Here is a 13,820-nt window from a genome sequence, read left to right on the forward strand (position 1 = left end):
ACGGCGGCCCCGCGTACCTGCCCCCTGCCTTGCACACGCATCCCGTACCTGCACTTCCGGACACTTGCCAACGCCGAGGACGCGTCGCGGGACCGCGCGCGCCGCGGCCTCACAATCAGGACGCACGCTGCTGACGTCAGCGGCCGCGGCCCGCCTCCTGCGCCTGGAAAGAGCCGGCTGTCTATTGGCTGGACTTCCGGCGGCCTCGGAACCAATCACAGGACGGCGAGCAGCAAGGTCCAGTCCCTGACGTTGTGCGGTCGCCGCGGGGTTTATTTAGCTCTAGGGTCCTGACCGCCGCCATTCGGAGTCCTCAGCGCCCGAGGCCGTCCCTCGTCCGCTCCGCCCCTGCCCCCGAGCCGCGGCCCCCGCCTCTGCGCCGCCTCTCCGCCCCTCCGGCCGCTGGGAGCCGCGCGCGGGCCCGCGGAGACCATGTCCTGACTGAGGCGGGAGGGCGGAGGCGGCAGCAGCGGGGTGGGCGGCGGCGCCGAGGGAGGCGGAGAGGGGCCGGGCTCGGCTCGTCGCCGCGGGCCGTGCGGGAGTCGCCGCCGCCGCCGCTGCCGCGGCCGCCGGGCGCCGCGCGTCAGACGGGGAGGAGGAGCCGCGGCCGCCAGGTAACCGGGCCAGGGCTGGGGGCGCCGCGGCACAGGCCCCCCTCGCGGGTCGGCCGCGGCCTGACGGGGCCTCGCGGGGCCCAGGCTGCTAAGGGTCCGGGCGGCAGCGTTGCGGGAAAGCTCATCGCAGGCCCGGGACTGCCGGCAGCCGCGCGTCCATCTTGGGCTTCCCGGTGCGGGGAGAGCCCAGAGGCTGAGGGAGAGTGGCCCGCTCGGCTTGTTTACCGACCTGAGTTGGCCACTGTCCGCTGCCTGCCTGGCGCTGCCCTTCTGCCCGCCGCATTCCGGCAACTGGGATTCCTCCCGAGTCCGAGTGTGTGGGTCTTGTTCCCATTCCTCAAGTAGGCCGTAAACACCCGGATTTGTCGCTATAAGTTGGTGCTGGTCTCCAAACTTGTATTTTGGTCCCTTGTCCGCTTTCTCTCCGCCTGGTACAGTGGCTTGCCGCTGTTGCCATTTTAAAGCAAATCAGGGCGAGAGTTGAGGCTTCGGGTGGCGATGAGCACCTGGAACTCTGCTCCTAGAAACGATCGCTTAGTGCAGCTACCTTGTGCTTTGTTGTTGTTGTTTTTCTGCTCAGATTTGGCCGGTCATTGCACAGACAAAAATGTAATACTTGGTTTAAGCGCCGGGGACAGGCAGTTTAGGTTAAGGCAGGAAGTTTGAACCCGCCCATTATCTTGGAGACACACTGGTGTTTTGAAACCACCTTGCTTAGAATTTTGTATCTCAGCCCTCGATTTCCCCTTTCGGTTACCGTACCTTGACTCACTGTTATCTTCTACTATTGCCAGTGTTTGGGCTCATCGTACGTTTGATCTGTGATGATGATAATAAACGTGATGTACAAATACTTGCAAGTGTTATATAATGAATGGCTCCTGTACCTTGTGGGTCTCTCATTTAGTTGACTTTCTGTCAACTTTTGCAGCATCCATGGTACCTTTGTTGATCAAACAGGGAAGATAGATCTTGGTTTGACAGGGGCCATTAGAAAATGGCTATACTTGGGAAAGGTAAAGCTGGATCTTGTTTAATTAAATGAAGTAGTTGTAAATATATTTAGAAACCTGCTCTCTCTCGATTTGGGGCCTCTTAAAATAGTCTCATTAAACTTTTGTAACTTTTTTTTCATTGATCTGTGAGGGTAATAGGACATTTTACATTTTTCTGGAGGGGATGTTATTTGAATGCTTTGAGAGATTTTTACTTGTTGCTATTTTAACACCTTTATTAGTGCTGTTGAGTGTTGGGACACCATTTATTTACTCTTGAAATGTGTTTGGGATAGGATGATGAACTCATTCACGGTAGTGTATTTTAAGCTAATGGCCTTGATCCAGTTCAGTGTACTCATAGGGGTTATGACATATCACTTTTAAAGTCTGAGGATTAAGCCGAGCATGGTGGTGCACGCCTTTAGTCTCAGCACTCAGGAGGCAGAGGAAGGTGAATCTCTGAGTTCTGGGCCAGCCTGGTCTATAGATCAAGTTCCAAGATAGTCAGGACTATACAAAGAAAACCTTCCTCCTCCCATCAAAATAAATAAATAAATAAATAAATAAATAAATAAATAAATAAATAAGTCTGAGGATTAACAGAATTCAGTTGTACAACATTTGAGGTAAATTGATTCATGTGTAATTGATACAGTGAGAGTCATTTCATGTATTTTATATTTATATTGCTTTTATAAATTTTAAATTTTAAATGTAGCTGCAGAAGTAGGATGCTAACTTTTTATGTAACTTGATTCGGTTTCATATGAGCATTGCTGTGGCCCTCCCCTCTTCCTTAGAAATACCCTCTTGTTTGAACACTTCTCTCTGTTTGTGGTGGCTTATTTGGAATATGCCAATTCCCATTTATGCCTTGGGTACATTATATTTTGTGTATTTAAACACACCTCTTGCCACAATATATAAACCTACAGAAATGAATGAAAAAAATTCAAATTCCTTATGGTGTTCAACTTTCTCAGTAGTCTGGTGATGATGTATCCTTTAATATTAATTTTTTCTTCTTCCCTATGTGAAGCTCAGTCTAGCAAAACTTAAATTGTTTGTTCCTGTGACGTCTCCCCTTGGTCTTTATTTAAGCCACCCTTTCTGTATTCATGGGGCTTAGTGTGGGACAACTTCAGTGCTGTCTCCTGAGAACCCTCTTGAGGCTGGGCTGTGCTAGCACATGCCTTTTATCCCAGCACTTGGAAAGCAGAGGTGTGAGTTTGAGGATAACTAGAGCTACAAAGAGAAACCCTGTGTCGAAAAACAAACAAAACAACAAAAAATAACCCCCTGAGAACTTAACCTGGAGGAATATATTTGCTCTTCTTTTGTGTGAAACTTTTCTACTTTTTTCCCCCTTATTCTGTGGTAATGTAGATTTCTTTTTATGGTTTCTGCTTTCCAACTGTATTTTTAAGGATCAGAGAAATGAGTTTATCTATGGAGACAGTACAGTTGGCCCTGAAAATATGGTCTGGCAAAGTATTTCTGGTTATAGAGGTATTCCAGGATATACAGTTTATATGCTTTCTACTATTGGAGTTTCTGGGATTTGGGGTGACTTATGAGACAAAATATTTGAAACTATGGTCATGTCTTAAAAAATACTTGGTCAGTATGTTTACATCTGTTAGCACTTTTTTTTTTTTAAACTAGTACAAGGTGTTGGTATTTTTCCAATGACTGTGTTATTATTCAAATGAAAATGTCTGGTTTCCTTCACTGGGTCTGAGGCAGTAACTTGGCTTTGGATTTGGTACTAGTGACAGGAAGGGTAGCTATCCTGCATTGTATGCAAATGACATGGGAAGAGCAGTAATTTGTAGCCTCAGTTTGCATTTCTAACCTCTGATGCTGATGGTATGTATCAAAAGGCCAGTGAGGCAGAGGAATATGTAATGTAGCTCAGAGCTAGAATGCTTACCTAACAATTAAATTTGATCCCTAGCACCATAAAAATAATAAACAAACAGGTAAGCTTTAGCTTCATTAAATACAAAGAGAAATAAAAGAAAGTTAATTATATGTCCTAAACAAGGAAGCAGAGAATTGAAGGGGGTTATTTAAAGCAAAACAACAACAAATCACAGCCATTATATACTGTCTTCTGAATTCGAATTGCAAGTGTGTTATTGCAGCTTAATATGCAGCACTAAATGAGGATCCTTTCCTTCAGCTACACAACAAGGATTTTGGCATATATCTAAAGAAGACTGTCTCAAAATAATCAGCTTATAGTTGAGAATAATTAGGCTTAAAGTTCAGTAAATTTCAACATAGAGTAGGAGAAATGGATAGCTACATTAAAAAAAAATTAAGTTGGAACCCTGACTTTATCTAATATTTTAAAGTTTAGCTCTTAAATTTATGTTTATGGTCAGCCAGGCAGTGGTGGCATAGGCCTTTAATCTCCTAGCATTTGGGAGGGAGAAGCAGGTGGATCTCTGAGTTCGAGGCCAGTTTGTTTTGCAGAGTGAGTTCCAGGATAGCAAGGGCTACACAGAAAAACCTTGTCTCAAAAAAAAAAAAAAAAAAAAAAAAAGAAAAAGAAAGAAAAGAAAAGAAAAGAAAAGAAGAAAAACGTTTATAAATGATATGAAATAAGGGATCCAACTTATTAGTAGGAATGCTAACTGATCTAGGTTTCAGTCTCATTACTGGTATTGGTCTATGAAAGTGCTTTTTACAAATCCAAGTAGCCCATTGACTTGATAAGATTACATTATTATTATTATTATTATTATTTTAGTTTTTTTTGAGACAGTTTCTCTGTGTAGTTTTGGTGCCTGTCCTCAAACTTGCTCTGTAGACCAGGCTGGCCTCAGACGCAGAGAGATCCGACTGTGCTGGGATTAAAGGTGCCACCAACGCCCGGCTACATTAATATTTTTAATAGTTAATCAGTTTGTTGGTTCAATTATTTATCTCACTTGGATATATAATTCTATTTATTTATTTATTTATTTATTTATTTATTTATTTATTTATTTATTTAAAACAGGGTTTCTCTGTGTAGCCCTGGCTGTCGTGGGACTCATTCTGTAGACCAGGCTAGCCTTGAACTCAGAAGTTGAACTCATAGGCCTCGAACTCAGAGGTCCTCATGCTTTGCCTCCCAAGTGCTGGGAATAAAGGCATTCAACACCAGGCCCACCTGTTTGTTTTGTTTGACAGGGTCTCAGTGTCTCATGACAAGCCTAGAACTTGCTATGTAGAGCAAGCCACCCTTGAACTCATAGAAATCTGTCTGCTTCTGCCTCCTGACTGTTGAGATTAAAGTTGTGTACACTGTGCCCGGTGCAGTGTATTTTGTAGATTTGTGCATGTATACTCATGAACCTTTCTTCTTTTTCTTCTTCTCTTCTTCCTCCTCCTGTGGTGATGTTATGTGCCCCAAAATATTGTGCACCCTAATAATATAAACTTATCTGGGGCCAGAGAACAGAACAGCCACTAGATATAGAGGCCAGAAAATGGTGGCACACACGTCTTTAATCCTATCACTTGGGAAGCAGAGATCCATCTGGATCTCTGTGAGTTTAAAGCCACTCTGGAAACAGCCAGGCATGGTGACTCACGCCTTTAATCCCAGGAAGTGAGCCTTCAATCCAAGGAAGTGATGGCAGAAAGCTGAAAGGTATATAAGGCGTGAGGACCAGGCACTTAGAGCCTGGTTAAGCTTTTAGGCTTCTGAGTAACAGTTCAGCTGAGAGCCATTCAGACGAGGACTCAGAGGTTTCCAGTCTGAGGAAATAGGATCAGCTGAGGAATTGGCGAGGTGAGGAAGCTGTGGCTTGTTCTGCTTCTCTGATCTTCCAGCATTCACCCCAATACCAGGCCCTGGGTTTGTTTTTATTAATAAGACTCTTTAAGATTCATGCTACATCCTCCTTCTCTCTTTTTTGAGACAGGTTCTCATGTAGCCCAGGCTTTCCTAAAACTTGGCATGTAGGTGGATTTCTGATCTCCTGCCTCTGCCTTCCCAATGCTGGAATTACAGGAATGTGCTGGAGATGTAACCCCTGCCCTTGTTCATGCTAGGTGAGTCCTCGGCCAATTAAGCTACATCCCCAGCTCTGCAGTACCAAACTGTTAAGATGGCAGCATTTTACTACTCCATTTTTCTGAAGTATACTCATCTGTGGAAGTTTAGGATAAAAGGAACTTTGGTTTGTATTTTGTTGTATTTCTCACTTTTGAACCATACCTGTAAGTTGTAGAATTTTTTTCTTTTCTTTATAAGACAGGATCTCATTGTGTACTCCAGGCTAGTTTGGTGAATACTTTGCAGGCTGACCTAGAACTTGAGGAAAGTGATCCTCCTACCTTAGCTTTCTGAGTGCTGGCTTTGTTAGGCATATGCTACCACTCAAAGCTATATTAAGTTTTTTGTTTGTTTTATTTTGCTTTTTGAGACAGGGTTTCTCTGTGTAGTTTTGGTTCCTGTCCTGGATCTTGTTCTGTAGACCAAGCTGGCCTTGAACTCACAGAGATCCACCTGGCTCTGCCTCCCGAGTGCTGGGATTAAAGGAGTAAGCCACCACCACCCGGCTTATCCAGAATAATTTTTAAGTGTTGAATACAAAGACATAAAACATTCAGTTTGGGTTTGAAAATTAATATTATTTTTAAACTTAATATAGCTGCCAGGCGGTGGTGGCACACGCCTTTAATCCCAGCAGTCAGGAGGCAGATCTCTGTGAGTTTGAGGCTAGCCTGGTCTACAGAGTGAGATCCAGGACAATCAAGGCTACACAGAGAAACCCTGTCTCAAAACAAAACAAAACAAAAAATTCTGTAAAATTGCAAGAACAGTTTTTTTTAAAACATTTACTTTGAATTTGTTTACAATCCAGTAAAGAGTTTATAGACCAATGTAAGTCCCTGGACCATTATTTTCAGTAGGATTGTGTTAATAATTTCCAAAACATTTCATTCTGTGTTCTGTTCTGTCCCTTCCAGGACAATGAATTCTCATGTGTTCATAACCTCATTATCAACACATGGCACACATTGTTTCATTTCTAGTTTTTCTACCTCTTCCTTGGGGATTATTTAAAGAAAAACTGTAAATATTTCAGTGCTGATTTCCCTCTCCCACTGGAACTATCCCAATGACAAGCAGGCTTGTGCCTCTTTGTCTACTACATCCTATAACTCTGCAGTCATATCATATCAGAGGCTTGATCACATTCTATTTCTATTACCATTTATATTATTTGGTACATTTAATTCATGATAGGGCATATGACAGCATTAGAAACAGGTTTTGATATTGCTCAGGTCTGTTATGTAGTAACAAATTAAATATTAGTTAGGGTTTTTGTTTGTTTTTTGTTTTTCGAAACAGGATCTCTTTCTGTGGCTCTGGCTGTCCTGGAACTCAATCTTTAGACCAGGCTGACCTTGAACTCAGAGATCTGCCTACTTCTGCCACCCAAGTGCATGTACCATCACTGCCCAGCTAGTTAAGTTTTAAAGTTTGAGCTTAACTCAGTATATTACAGTGGAAACAGGGAAAATTTATTTTTTTCATTATCTTTGGAAATAAGGTGTTTGCAGAATAAATCCATTATTAGAAATTCTAAAGTGAGTTTTACACAGAAGAACACAGGCTTTGCTAACTAGTGTAGTACCATGCTGGAGAGCACATTATTTAGTTGCCTTTTATTTTTACAAGAAAGATGATTTTGACTCTTAACAGATATGTAGAATAAGAAAGATGATTTTGACTCTAACAGATATGTAGAATATGCTTATTAATCACATAGACAGTCATTACTTTTCTTTACAATGTGGTCATCTGTAGATTCTGTACCATCTAGACATGTCATGTTGTTAGACTTACTCTTTTTCACTTGGCTGAATGCAAACAGAAGGCTTTTAAAATTTTTATTAACATAGCATGTTTGTTTTTGTTGTTTTTTGAAACAGGCAGGGTCTTACTCTGTAGCTCTGGTTGTCCTGGAACTCACAGAAATTTGCCTGCCTTTGCCTCCTGAGTCTGATTCTTTTTTTTTTTTTTTTTTTTTTGCCTTCTCCATTCTGGACTGTTATAGATTAGTATAAAGTCAGGCTGCCTGTAGTGTGTCCCTTCACCCCCACCCATTCTAGGTGCAAATTTAGTGTTTTGTTTTGTTTTTAAATAAATTTCTAGGTTCTGCTTACTTGTTCAGATTTTTAGATGTCTTTTTCATAGTTCTAAATCTAAAAAGGAAAACATGAATAAAATGTGTGTCACCAAGTTTCCATTGTTTTTCAAAATGTATGTTTAGATATTGCCTGTTGGTAGTCTCAGAGGGATTGCTCTGCAAGAAACTCAGGCAAGTTAATAACTCAAGGTTTGGATGGTGGGAACATGCAACTGAGTGTGAGCGCTTGGATATAGAAGGCTTGGATTCAAATTCTGGCTCTATCACTTAGCAGCTCCTGATTATTATTTTTTTCTTAATGGTAGTTACTGTACTTTGTCTCTAGTCTTTAAAATTGGACATAATAATAGTTCGGAGGAGTGAATTGGCTAATATATGTAAAATGTTTCATATAATGCTTAGCAAGGTTTGTTAGCTATTACTGTTTACTTGTTGAACAGGGCTAACTTTGGCAGAATTGTGAAATAGACAGAGTTGGCCTAACTGTTCACACACTTCTAACGATTTGGAACAAACTGTGCTTTCACTGTTCTGCATGATGCCCTTTGCTGTCTTTACAATGAAAGAAAAAGAAAAAACTTCATCCTGTTCTTATTACTTATACTATAGGAATCATTGATTTTTGTTTGTTTTTGGTTTTGTTTTTTTTTTTTTTCAAGACAGAGTTCCTCTGTGTATCTCTGGCTGTCCTGTAACTCACTCTGTAGACCAGGTTGGCCTCAAACTAAGAGATCCTCCTGGCTCTGCCTCCTGAGCGCTGGAATTAAAGGCATGTGCCACCACTGTCTGGTTCTAGATTACATTATTAAGTAACACATTTTAAGTAAAAAAAAAATTTTTTTTGATACGGTCTCATTATGTAACCCTGGCTAACATGGAGCTTGCTTTGTACACCAGGCTGGTCTTGAACTCACAGAGGTCTGCCTGCTTCTGCCTGAGTGTTGGGTGTAAAGATATGGGCCACTGTACCTGATGCTTTTATACAATTTTAATTCAAAAATAACTTTTATGTTTCAAATGAATAACAGAAGCAGAATTGATTTGAGAAATTGGTATGTTTGAACCAGATGGTAAATCTAAGTTGGCACTGCCTTGGAGTATTTCAGATGTTTGCTTCTGCCACTTTTTCACAGCCTTATTTCATATACTTTTATGTAAAAGTTGCAGGTTTCTACCTCCTTCCCCCCTGTCAAACGCGCAGCTCCTTTAGCATCTGATGAAAAGCTGCTATTACTGAGCTAGATATACTTATCAATGACCTTCTTATAGGTGCTTTGTAATTGGGAGTAATCTGTTGGCAATCTCTACAGAGAATAGAATAATGAAAGAAATTTTGAACATGTTAAGTGCTGTGGGATGTCTTTCTGTATGCTGTGAATATGTGTTACTCCCCATTGGCTAATAAATAAAGCTGCATTGATTGGCCTTTGGCAGGGCAGGATGGAGCCAGGCGAGAAAATCCAAGAGAGATAGTGAGAGGAGAAAGAAGAGTAAGGGGAGACACCAGCCCGCCGCCTAAGAAGCAACAAGATGCCAGTAGACTGGTAACGCCATGGCCACGTGGCAACATATAGATTAATAGAAATGGCTTAAGTTATAAGAGCTAGCTAACAAGAAGCCTGATCAATAGACCATACAGTTTGTAAATAATATAAGCCTCTGTGTGTTTACTTGGGACCGAGTGGCGAGTGGCTGTAGGATGCGGGTGGGAGAGATTCTTCCAGACTGCGGGGCGGGGCGGGGTGGGGCGGGGCGGGACCAGAGAAACTTCAGGCTACAGTTAAGTTCTTAGAAAAGTCTCATTATTTTATGATTCTCGGGATGGAAGCCAGGATTTCAGGCATGCTAGACTGAATTAACTCCCAGCCCTCTTTTATTTTTACTTATTTATTTTTGTCTTAGAGACAGGGTTTTTCTCTGTAGTTCTGGCTGTCCTGGAACTCACTCTGTAGACCAGGCTGGCTTTGAACTCAAAGTGATCCACCTGCCTCTACCTCCAAAGTTCTGGGACTAAATGCGTGTGTTTTCTCTTTTATTTTTAAATGCTGAATTGGCAATGTACTCTGAAGGTTAATTGTCCCAGTCCCACATACATCTAAGAAGTCTAATTATTTCTATAGTTTCCCTGAGCACAAGGAGAATGTTTTACCTAGTTGTATCTGTCCACTACTTCTGAGTTGTAAATTGATTAGTTTTGTTTGAGATTATAATTTGGGGTGCATGATTCTGAAGTTATGATAAAATTGATTTTACTATAGCTGAGGGACATGCATGTAGTATTCCTTACCTTCTTTCTTACACTGTCTAGTAACTGAAATGCTTAGGAGAAAGTTGATTTTGTATTTAATGAGGTAAAGTTGGTAAGTAAAGGGAATTCCTGAAATGACTAGGAGATAGATGAAAAGAAACGTCACTATTTATGTTATATAAATGTCATATATATGTTATATGCTAGGTTGGATACAATTGTAAATAATTGTGTCTTCTAGGTCTTTTTTTCTCATCAGTGGATTGCTAATTCCTGTTTAAGAGGGAGAACCTGTGATAATTCTCTTATTATGTTTTCTTCCCTAGTTAATGCATTCTTTATTTTTTTTTTAAGATTTATTTTTTATGTGCACTGATGTTTTGCCTGCATGTATGTCTGTGTGAGGGTGCCAGATCCTCTGGAACTGTAGTTACAGACAGTTGTGAGCTGCCATGTGGGTGCTAGGAATTGAGCCTGGGTCCTCTGTAAGAGCAGCCATTGTAGCTATCTCTAGCCCCCTAGTTAATACTTTTTTTTTTTTTCTTTTTTTGGTTTTTGGAGACAGGGTTTCTCTGTGTAGCTTTGTGCCTTTCCTGGAACTCACTCTGTAGACCAGGCTGGCCTGGAACTCACAGAGATCAGCTTGGCTCTGCGTCCCGAGTGCTGGGATTAAAGGCATGTGCCACCACTGCCTGGCTTAGTTAATAAATTTTTATCACTTTGAAATGGTAATCTTTAATGGGGTTGGAGAGATGGCTCAATAGTTAAGACCATGTACTGTTCTTGCAAGAGGCCAGGAGTTGTGTTCCTAGCACCAACATCAGGTGGCTTACAACTGCCTGTAACTCCAGTTTCAGGGGACACATCTGGTTCCCAACACTCAACATGTACACAAGCATAAATAAAATATTTAAAAGAAAGAGGTTTGTGTGGAATGAAGATAGATCATCTAGTTGTAGTATGGGTAATCGCCTCGGTTAAGTAATGGCATAGTGCTGGTGTGGCCAGTGTCATTCTGATAGCTGGTTTTTTTGTTGTTGTTTTGTTTGTTTGTTTTTCTGAGACAGGGGTTCTCTGTGTAACAGCCCTAAATGTCCTGGAACTCATTCTGTAGACTAGGATGGCTTCGAACTCACAGAGATTCAAAAGCATGCACCACCACACCTGGTCTGATAACTATTATTTAACTTGAACTTATTTTGTACTACTTTTCACATTCTTGGGAGGACTTTTACCAGGTTTGTTCAGTTCAGTCTTATTTAATAACAGGGGACTCTTTCCTAGGTAACAGTGATTTCTGTAGAGGAAGGGTAATTCTGAGATCTACTTATACATTGTTTTCACATGTATGAAGTATTTTTAGATGATACTTGGACTATAGCTCAGAGTACTTGCCAGCACATGCAAAGCCCTGGGTTTTTTTTAATTCCTCAGAACCACTACCAAAAATTAGTGATTTGTAAAAAATTGGCACTTGTGCCCTTTATGTAACACTATCCAAATAATCAGTACATGGGTTGTGATAGTAGTTCACGTTGATCAGATTTTTAATACAGAAGTCTGGCATAGAATGGCATACTTTAAGGTATCAAGGGACCTCTTTCTTCCTTTCTTTTTTTTTTTTTTTTTTTTTTTTTTCTCTCGAGACAGGGTTTCTCTGTGTAGTTTTGGTGCCTGTCCTGGATCTCGCTCTTTAGAACCAGGCTGGCCTCAAACTCACAGAGATCCGCCTGGCTCTGCCTCCCAAGTGCTGGAATTAAAGGTGTGTGCTGCCACTGCCCAGCTGGAACAAGTATTTAATGAACAATTTATTCTTAGTAGTCTAGTCCCTTTAAACTGTTGATAGTTAAACTGAAGCTTAGAAACATGAAATTCTGATGTAGAATTCAGTTTTGGATATGGTAAATTTGAGATGTTTGTTAAATAGTTGAGTAAATGTTCTGGAGGCAGCTGGATTCATTAATCTGAAATTGGGTAGAGTGTCAGACTGGAAATAGAATTTGGGAATTATCAGCATATAGGTAGTATTTAACACCCACAGATGGGAGCCAGTGAGATGGCTCAGGTACAGGCATTTGCTGCCAAAGCTGATGACCTGAATTTGATCCCTGTAACACCCATAGTGGAAAGAGAGAACTGACTCCTGAAAGTTGTCCTCTGACCTACATGTGAACTACATACAAATAAAAAAAGGAAAGGAAAAAAGTAAAACCACAGATTGATTGAAATTCCTAAAAGAGTGAGTTGGTCGTTAGAGCTGTGTCAACCGAGGAACTCTTGGTGCTGAAATCAGAAATAAAAAAGAAGCCAACAAAGATTGAGGGAGAAGAGCTAGTGAGAAATATAGGAAAGCCAAAACATGTCTTGAAGTCTGGTGAGAACAGTGTGCTTAGTTGTGGGTCACAGGACCAGAAGGCTCCAGACTAAGCTATTTGACAAATTTTATGGTTTTTCTTTTTTCCCCATAAGTTATTCATATTCCAAAATATCAAAGTAGCAGGGGCAAAATGTTTTATAATTGTCATGGAAATTATGTTATTTCTATTATAAGTTACATTTTATGCAATGCATGTTCATTTATTTCTGAGACACTGTCTCTGTAGCCCAGGCTGGTCCAGAAGTTGACATACTCCTGCTTGTACTTTTCTTAGTTCCGGGGTTTCAGGCATGTGTCTGCACACCTGGTCATATTTATTTATGTTATTATAAATTAAAATTTATTATTTTATGTGTATAAAGTTTTGCTTGCATGTATGTCTGTTCCCCACATACATGGTGCTTGTGGCGTCCAGAAGAGGATGTTGAATCCTCTGGAACTAGAGTTACAGATGATTGTGAATCACCATGTGAATGTTGGGAATGAAACCCAGGTCCTCTGGAAGAACCCCAGTGCTCTTGATTGCTGAGCCATTTCTCCAATCCATTGTTTATATTTTGATGGGGAGGGAAGTGAGAGGAGGGCACAGTAAAGACCATGATTTTCAGCGAAACACTTTAGATAGTTGGTGATTCATATGTAACTTGTGTGGTAAGATAAGGGGGGAAAAACAGGTATAGCTAGCTTTTGCCAGTTTGTAATCTGTCTCATTAGATAGGAATATATCTCAGATGTATCAAACATGAACCCCAGCCTAAAAGCTCAGTCAGAAAGGTGGTACTACTTCATTTGGTTTGTTTAAATCAGCTTGATTTGAACTTTGAAATCTCTTGACATTCATTCTCAGTTCCTAGGGTTTTTTGTTGGTAGTGTTGTTTTAAGAACTTTGGCATTATGCATTTTACCTTCTCTAGGTAAAGTGTTGTCTTTCATTGTATTCCATAAGGCTCCTTCTAGTTTTTCTGGTTTTGCTTCCAGCTGTGGGCTCCCAGTGCCTGTGGCTTGGCACTTTTTTTTTTTTCCAGTAGTGTTAGGTACTGGAAATTAACTCAGGGCCTTGGAACATGCCAGGTATATGTTATATTGCTCAACTATGTCCCCAGCAATTGGGATTATGAGACACAATTTGACTTTAGCTCAGGTTGACTTTGTGCTTACTCTCATTGTATCTCTTGATTCCAACTGCTGTGATTATAGACATGAACTATCTTGTTAGGCTTTAAAAAAAAACCAACAAAGCCCTACCTTTTCCTACTTAACACTGTCTTGCAAGCACATTCACCATGGTCTTGGTACTTCTGCACTTGTACCCATGGAGTTGATCTACTCTCTAGAATTTGTTCAGAGATTGCTCAAAAGCTTCACTGTTGCTTTTTTCCAGGTCATGGAATGTGACATTGTCTGTATTTTGTTGGTCTTATA

General features: G+C 41.0%; 1 protein-coding gene across 4 annotated transcripts in view; it reads left to right on the forward strand.

The window, feature by feature from the left end:
- Positions 1–474: 474 nt before the first annotated feature.
- Positions 475–13,820, forward strand: part of Zranb1 (zinc finger RANBP2-type containing 1) — a 61,148-nt gene continuing 47,802 nt past the window's right edge. For 2 of the 4 annotated variants that reach the window (XM_076554052.1, XM_076554045.1), the window contains exon 1: positions 475–614. The gene's annotated coding sequence lies outside the window, so the exon portion shown is untranslated. Of the gene's footprint in view, positions 615–7,814; positions 9,318–13,820 lie in introns of those variants that run through there. The other 2 variants (XM_076554038.1, XM_076554047.1) reach the window with 2 other exon arrangements.

Source organism: Peromyscus maniculatus, chromosome 1, assembly GCF_049852395.1.
Source record: "Peromyscus maniculatus bairdii isolate BWxNUB_F1_BW_parent chromosome 1, HU_Pman_BW_mat_3.1, whole genome shotgun sequence".
Taxonomy (NCBI): Eukaryota; Metazoa; Chordata; class Mammalia; order Rodentia; family Cricetidae; genus Peromyscus; species Peromyscus maniculatus.